Genomic DNA, 9,005 nt, shown 5'->3' on the forward strand with positions numbered 1-9,005 from the left:
GCTTTTGGCTGCTCTCATCTTCTGTCCCCACCTTCCACCCAACAATTTTTAGGCATTCAGGAGCTGCTCACACAGCTCCGAGGGGCAGCCTGGAGCCACCCTGCTACACCCAGATTGGGGGCACGGCAACCGCACACTGTAACCCCAATCTGGCCTTTGCCGGGCACAAAAAGGAGCCACTTTTTGCGCCCTGCAAAGGGTGTGATAGTCGCATTGCTGCAGCTTGGCAGCATTCCTTTGGGCTGTGTTCATTTGTACGCAGCACGGAGAAGTGCCATGATGTGCACATGGTGTGGAATGGCGGTGCGCATCATGTCATGGGGAGGGGGGGCGTGAAGTCAGGGCATGCATCATGTGAACACAATGCCCTGACTCCATCCCCAGGCTGGCCTTAATGGCGGTCTGCACAGAGCCTCTCAGTCAGCTCCTCATACTCCCGTAATGTTCAATCCCTCATAGAATTTACAAAAGACAAGAATAGTAACATATAGCCAGATCATAGCAGGATGCCTAATTTAGTTATTTCATATCGACAGGATGCTCAAGCCTCTCTGTTGTCTCTCTCTCACACAGACCCCTGTCCATTTGACTTTGGTGTGGAAAATGGATTTTCAACTCACTTTATACTAGTTATTTTATTAGATGACACAGCATTGATTTTTATCCCATCTTTTAACTCAAAAAAGTGTGCTTAAGATGGCTAAACCTTTTAGAAGGGGAATGAGGATCATGCCAGCACTGGCAAACCACCAAATTATTTTGTCATGAGAAAAGTGATATGGCCATAAGGAGCGGCCCGAAAGCCAAAATAGCCCCAGGAGGACTAGATTTGGCCCCATGGCCTGACATAATACACTTTGTAATTGGTTGACCGGCCGAACCCAAAGGGTGCTCAACAATGGCACCTTTTCATCTGGAGAGAAGTGATCAGTGGGGTCCCACAGGGCTCTGTCCTGGGGCCAGTGTTATTCAGCTCTTATCAAGACCGGATGACAGAATTGGGAGCATACTTATCAAATTTGCAGATGACACCAATTAAGAGGAATAGCTAATACTCCAGAGGACAGGATCAAAATTCAAATGACCTGAATGACTGAAAAGCTGGGCCAAAGCTACAAATGAAATTCAACGTGGAGAAAGTAGGTACTGCACTTAGGGCAGAAAAATAAAATGCACAGATATAGGATGGGGACACCTGGCTGAATGAGACTACATGTGAAAGGGATCTGGAGTCCAAGTAGACCACAAGTTGAACATGAATCAACAGTGTGATGCGGCAGCTAAAAAGGCCAATGCGATTTTAAATTGCATCAATAAAAGTATAGTATCTAGATCAAGAGAAGTAATAGTGCCACTCTATTCTACTTTGGCCAGGCCCCACCTGGAATACTGGGTCCAGTTCTGGGCACCACATTCAAAAGGGACATTGAGAAACTGGAGCATGTCCAAAGGAGGGCGACTAAAATGGGAAAGGCTGGAAACCATGCCCTATGAGGAACGAATTAGGGAGCTGGGGAGGTTTAGCCTGGAGAAGAGAAGGTTAAGAGGTGATATGATAGCCCTGTTTAAATATTGAAGGGAACTCATATTCAGGAGGGAGGAAGCTTGTTTTCTGCTGCTCCAGAGAATAGGACCCGGAACAATGGATGCAAGCTACAGGAAAAGAGATTCCACCTCAACATTAGGAGGAACTTCCTGCCAGTAAGGGCTGTTAAAAAGTGGAACACACTCCCTCGGAGTGTAGTGGCGTCTCCTACTTGGAGGTCTTTAAGCAGAGGTTGGATGGCCATCTGTCGGGTATGCTTTGACTGAGATTTCCTGCATGGCCGGGGGTTGGACTGGATGGCCCTTGTGGTCTCTTCCAACTCTACAATTCTATGATTCTAGACTTTAACTGTTGGCATCCACATATTTTGAGAGCATGTAAACCAAGACACTGTCCCCAATGCCCACTTTTTGATTTAGGTCTCCAACTCACATCGGCATAATAAAGAGAAAGGTCAGCATTCTAAAACCCTGTACAATTTAACAGGCTAAAGTTAATGACGTCTACTTTCTCACTGAAAAGTATAGTACTAAACTATGCACTCCTATTTGTGTTTCCTGAGAATTAAGTCCCATTGAGCAGCACTCCTATTGTGACATACCTGCACATAACCATGGCTTTTATGCACATAGATCTCTTTTTATATCAGTTCCAGAGAGTTCTTCTCTAGTCCTTTGTGCTTCATCCAAAACTTTCCCCCTCCATCAGGGGCTAAACCCTAGGGTGAGGCAAGGAAGCATTTCAGGTAAACAACAACTGACCTGAGATCAAAGCGGAATAAAAGAAGGTGCAGTCCATGTGTGAGCACACTTTTCCCCACTTGCCTTCAATTGGACTAGTGGCTTCTTCATCATCTAATATGCCTCCCTCCCATTTTACTCTTACCCACCTGCAACCCTTCCAAGGCTTGATAGCTGTCAGGGTATGTTGCACTTTGCCTGAATTCCACCTGTTTGTGTACATATCAACAATTGGGTTCAATGTGTTATGTAGCCACAGACAGATCATTTTAGAAAGATTTGTCCAACATGATGTTGTTAGTCTTTCTAAGGAGGTTGTGGTCTTTGCCTGCATGATTTCTTGCATCAATGAATTACTGGTTTTATAAGTCCAGTCTTATTGGAAGACAGTAAAGCTACCTTATAAAGAAACGGTAAGGAAGCAAAGCAGGATCAACCTTGGTTAGTACCTGGGAGGAGACCACCAATAAATCCAGGTGCTGCAGTCTAATTTCAGAGAAGGAAGTGGCAAAACCACCTCTGCATATTCTTTGCCTAAGAAGTTCATGGGTCCCCATAAAATGACAGGTAACTTGAAAGCACACAAGGGAATAACTGAAGTGAAGATGAGTTCATGCATATATTTGGGAAGTTATTCTCAAATTATCTGATGTGATGGACTAGGATCCTTTACAATGCACTAGTGACCATATTTGTGCTGTATTACTTTTGGTTCACATAATTTTCTGGAAACTCATAATGCTTCAGCAGCTGATGGCACACAGACCCAGCGCTTTGGGTAGCATTCTGTTAGGAGACCTTATTGGCACCTTTTCATTCATAATATGTTTTTCCCTCTGCTTAAATATTAATTTTATTTATTTATTTTATTGCTGAGGATGGCTTCATGCATATATTCCCCAGGATCTTGTCCTCTGCTCACCATGCTGTAAACAAAAGGAACATTATAGAAAAATCAGTGTTAAAATGCTCCCTCCCCCACCCAACTACTGAAAAAGAACATAGAGCAACTCACAAAAAGACTTTTCAAGGGGAAATTGTTCATGACTTCCCCCACGAGACATCATGAGAAGCAATAAATCAGCTGACCTGCCAAGAGGAAGGGTTTTTGTTTGTTTGTTTTTTCATTTAAAACCATAAGAGACCAGAAATACCTCACCAGTACTTTGTCCACATTAAGCAGACTAGAGCAAATATTGACACAACAAACCCCAACACGCATCAGATCTACGAAACAAAACACACACAGGGAGGGAGGGAAATGAAAACCAACTAGTTTGAAGCCAAAGTTCTGAGATCTGGGTTCTAAGATAAGTGGACAGAAGGAACAGATACAGTAGAAGCAAGACTTCCTTTTCCTTCTCCTACCCAGCAGTCATCTGCAACTACAACCCTCTTTCCAAAGGTCTTTGTAGATGTTGAGGAGAGGCTGAATATGGGGAGGGGGGGCGGGGGGCTGGGTGCAGAGAGACTGGGGTAAAACCAACAGGCCCTACTGACCCTCTGAAGTATCAGGAACCTTAGACTCTTAAGCCAAATCTCCATCTGGGCATCACCAGGTGTCCACCTTTTTTAGTGTTAGTTGCTTCCTCCACTCTAAAAAGTTGAGAAACCTATAAAAAAACTCAGTTATTCATACAGAACTGGTATTTTTGGTCCCACCTTTTTGCCTTTAACTCTGCCCACGTTCTCTGAAACTAAATTCAGCTTTCCACTGAAAGAGGTTCCTTGCCCTAGAAAGATGTGACACGACTGAGGGCAGATGGGTGTGAGAAATGTCAACAAATGTTCTTTTGTTCATTTATCTTAAGCGTACAGCCAGCATCACCAGGATATTACATAAAGAGTGGGTGAACAAAGGACAATAACTCTGTAGGTTAGTATGGACCTACCCCATGGATGCGCCCTGGGAGTCATGAGGAATGAAGACCAATTACCAATGAGGCTTTTATCAGGCTACCCATCTAGCCTACATCACTAATTGAATTACTGAATGTGGGGTGGTAGCTCATATCAATGAGGCTTTTATCAGACTACCCATCTAACTCACATCACTCATTGAATTTGTGAATCAGGGGTGATAGCGGATAGCACACATTGGCAGCTTCGATGAAAGAATAGGGGGCATACTTATCAAATTTGTAGATGACACCAAATTAGGAGGGATAGCTAACACCCCAGAGGACAGGATCAAAATTCAAAACATCCTGAATAAACTAGAAAGCTGGGCCAAAGCTAACAAAATGAATTTCAACAGGGAGAAATGTAAGGTACTGCATTTAGAGTGGAAAAATAAAATGCACAGATACAGGATGGGTGACACCTGGCTGAACAAAACTACGTATGAAAGGGATCTAGGAGTCCAAATAGACGATAAGTTGAACATGAGTCAACAGTGCGATGCAGCAGTTAAAAAAACCAATGCAATTTTAGGCTGCATCAATAAAAGTATAGTGTCTAAATCAAGAGAAGTAATAGTGCCATTCTATTCTACTTTGGTCAGGCCTCACCTGGAATATTGTGTCCAGTTCTAGGCACCATAATTCAAAAAGGATGTTGAGAAACTGGAGCGTGTCCAAAGGAGGGCAACTAAAATGGTGAAGGGTCTGGAAACCATGCCCTATGAGGAACAACTTAGGGAGCTGGGAATGTTTAGCCTGGGGAAGAGAAGCTTAAGAAGTGATATGATAGCCCTGTTTAAATACTTGAAGGGATGTCATATTGAGGAGGGAGCAAGCTTGTTTTCTGCTGCTCCAGAGAACAGGACCTGAAACAATGGATGCAAGCTACAGGAAAAGAGATTCCACCTCAACATTAGGAGGAACTTCCTGCCAGTAAGGGCTGTTCAACAGTGGAACACACTCCCTTGGAGTGTAGTGGAGTCTGCTTCCTTGGAGGTCTTTAAGCAGAGGTTGGATGGCCATCTGTCGGGTATGCTTTGACTAAGATTTCCTGCATGGCCGGGGGTTGGACTGGATGGCCCTTGTGGTCTCTTCCAACTCTATGATTCTATGATTGTTGGGACCAACAATACATAATATATTTGGGGCCAACAATGCTCTACAATTCCATCCATCTTACTCTGGGGAATGCAACCTAACAACCATGATCCCAGAGTACTGCGCACAGAGCTGGTTAAATATGACTGCATAAAACAGAGTTGTTGACACACTGTTGTGCCAAAATGAGTAGCAAGTCTCTTTGCACCTTTTCACTTTAGCACAGGGATATAGACGCTATATTTCAGTATACTTGAATAACACTCAAGAGTGTCCACTATCGTGGGGGTGGGAGGACAGAGAAATGCAAGGAATGGCTTCTCATGTACCAAAATTGAAAACAGAAAAGAAACAGCCCCTTGCTGTGTTTGGTCTGAAACAATCTTTCAGAACAGTCAACTGGCTCCCCCTGCTGTACTTGTTTGAGATGTTCACAAATGATCCAGGGAATTTCAGCCACCTCTTTTCATCAAAAACAACAGCAGCAAAGACAGAACTAGTCAGCAGTTCCATCAATCCTTGGAAAAACAGTTTGCGTAGGAGTATTCAGCATAACTACAGAAAGCCTTTGGAAAGCATTTAGCAACAACAGGCCATCAAAGCCACAACTAACTGCTATGTGCTGTATTATTTCAAAAGCTCCCAGAGTGTCAGACATTGTATTCCCTCTTCATTTTATTCACAACAGCCTTGTGAGATAGATTAGGTTCAATGGGGATTCCAGTCTGGTTCTCCTCAATCCAAACGGAATCACTGTACCAGACTATAATGCAAATACAGAAACTGGAGTTAAGTGGGTGGTTTTAAGGCTCCAATCTAACTGATAAGATTTAAGATTATGTGTATAGTTGTGAGCTGAAGTATATCAATTCAGAAAAAAATCCCATTCAAAGTAATATAACTCTGGATCATACAGGAACCTTTTAAAACCTATGGACTGTTAAAAAAAAAAAGTCACACTCATTGCAACAGAAATCTCCTTCCTGACAACACACTGAAGGTGCATCTACATTGTAGAAATGATGCAGTTTACCACCACTTTAAGAACGCAGCCTAGCTACTGAATACATTATACTCCAAATGCATTTCTTACCTCAGACTAGGAAGCAAAGTGTCTGTGAGGGTCACAAAGAAGGAGACTCTGAGTAACAAGATCCCAGTTCCAATGATATCTAGTTCCCAGGCTCAAAGGGGAGACAGAAGGAGAAGGAACAATAGTCCACAATGCCCAAGACCTTACTAACAACATGCCATGAATGAAAACAGGCCATACAAGCTGACAGGTATCTGCACTGGAGAAATAATCCAGTTTGACCCCACCTTATCATGGTTCAATGCTATGGAATTCTTAGCTTGTTGAATAACTTATAGCACCAGAGCTCTCTGATAGAGAAGGCTAAATGTGTCCCAAAACTACAGTTCCCAGAATTCTATAACACTGAGCTATGGCAGTTAAGGTGGTATCAAACTGGATTATTTCTGCAGTCTAGATGCAGCCTCAGAGAAACTGAGTTGGGGAAATCTGAGCCCTGCTATCATCAGCTTCTTTGGTGGCATGCATGCAAAATACAGGCTTGATTTACTAGTTCATAATTCTGTCATTGGTTCTGAGTTCTAACATTCCATTACACATAATTCCAGATAGGATGGAATATCTGCACAACTATAGAATATTAAGTGTATGGAAATTGCCCCATGTCTTCATTGCTCACCATATCTTTTTACATCCATTCACCTCTACATTTAACTACAAAGTTGCGTGCAGTTTCCACTATTTTATCACATTTTATTCCTGTTTTATGTGGCTTTTAATTATTGCTTTCTCTCTCCCAGTGACCACAAAGGTCTGTAAGTAAATAACCATTAAGAAGTTGTTCAGTTTAGAACTGCCTCCACCTAGGATTTAGCCCAGCCCTGAAGAAATCCCAAGTTAGCTTTCCTCAATGAAGAAAGAGAACTGCTGAAAGAGAACTGTTTCCATGTATTCCATCTCTTGAATGCCAGAAACCCAGGGCCCATTCTCACTACACAATTATAGTGCTATTGTTCCACTTTAGCTGTCTAAGGTCCCTCCTTTTGAATCATGAGATTTGTAGTTTAGTCTGAGACACTGGCATTCTCTGGCTAAGAATTCTGAATGTTGCTAAACTGTGCATTTTAGGATTCCATAGGACAAAACCATGGCAATTAAAGTGGAATAATAGTGCTATAATTCTGTAGTATGAATAAGCCCCTGCTCTGAAGTGTATAGAACCTTTAGCCAACCGATAAGAGTAGATGTTGTGCTCCCAACTCGCAGAAATCTCGTTGAGATGCCAAGCAATGCATCCAGACAGATGTTGTTTTGCTTTATTGTGTTAAGGGTTCTATCATTTTACCAGAGCATTATAAACTACTTTTCTGGACCACAGTGCCCCCCACATGCCCAGTCAGCAAGGAATGGCTTTGCTGGCTGAAGGATTCAGAGAGGTGTTGTCTCCAAATTAATATTACAAAGATTACTGTCCCTCAAACAATGGATCCAATATGCATAGCAGAATTTTTTACCATTGAATTGCCCCCAGATTGGATAGGCTAGATGCAAATAAAAATGTATTAGACTTTTAAAATCTTAATATATTTTTCTGTCGAGTGTACTTTTCTTCTTCTTCCTGGTCTGCATAGCTCATGTATACCTTCTTCTCAGACTTAAAAACTGAGAATGCCAGTGTCTTAGACCAAACTACAAATCTCACCAAAAGCTTGTCTCCTACAGACAGAAGGTAGAATTTCAAGAGGCACAGTTATGTCATGACCTCCTCTTCATATGCTTGACTACATGTTTTCTGGCTGGGCAAACCTACTTGTAGCCCTTCATTGAGGAAGAAGATGGATAGCACATAGACAGCCAACTACATTCCTGTAGTCAGCATGATTCTTCTGGGTCTATGGAGGACTCTCAGAAGGCCCAGAAGAATGCCTTTTTCTTCCTGTAGAGTTGCAAGCATTCAACGATGTATATTGTGCATTTTGGTTGGCCAATAAAGGTATCTTGTTCGGTGGATTTTTGATGTTATTGAATTTGCTATATGGCCAACACAGCTACCCCTGGGTGTTTTCTGGACCCTTTTACTATGCTATTGTATATAATGAGACTTGAGTATCCATGGATGGTGGTATCCATGGGTGAGAGGGAGATGCTCCTGGAATCAAACCCCACCAGATAACAAGGGCCCACTGTACTGAATTTCGCTACTCCCCTATGTCCCAAAAAGTTCAGTGTGCAGGCATAATTTTCAGTTATGTCTGCAGATGTTAGTGACAGGATGGTAGTGATAATATTTGAATGGAAACAACTGTGGGACAAAATATATGTGTATTTTTTTTGTGTGTGTATTTAATTTATGTCCTGCCTTTTTCCTGAATGGAACTCAAGATGGCTGCTCACATAAATTGGAACAGGTACACAGACTAAAACCTAATAATAAAGAAGCTTAAAAAAAACCAAAACAAATAAACGATTGCATTAAAACACCAAAAAATTTAAAACAATATCAAATCATTTTTGCCATGGAAGATAATGTGTCTATGTCCAATCATTTTCTAATCTACCCACACACACACACACACACACACACACACACACACACACAATGAGCATGTTGCTGTCCTTTCTTACCTGGTCCAGACTTATTAGCATATTATTGCAGAAATGGCAACACTTCAAAGAATGAAAACCAG

Source organism: Sceloporus undulatus, chromosome 3 (genome assembly GCF_019175285.1).
Source record: "Sceloporus undulatus isolate JIND9_A2432 ecotype Alabama chromosome 3, SceUnd_v1.1, whole genome shotgun sequence".
Classification (NCBI taxonomy): Eukaryota; Metazoa; Chordata; class Lepidosauria; order Squamata; family Phrynosomatidae; genus Sceloporus; species Sceloporus undulatus.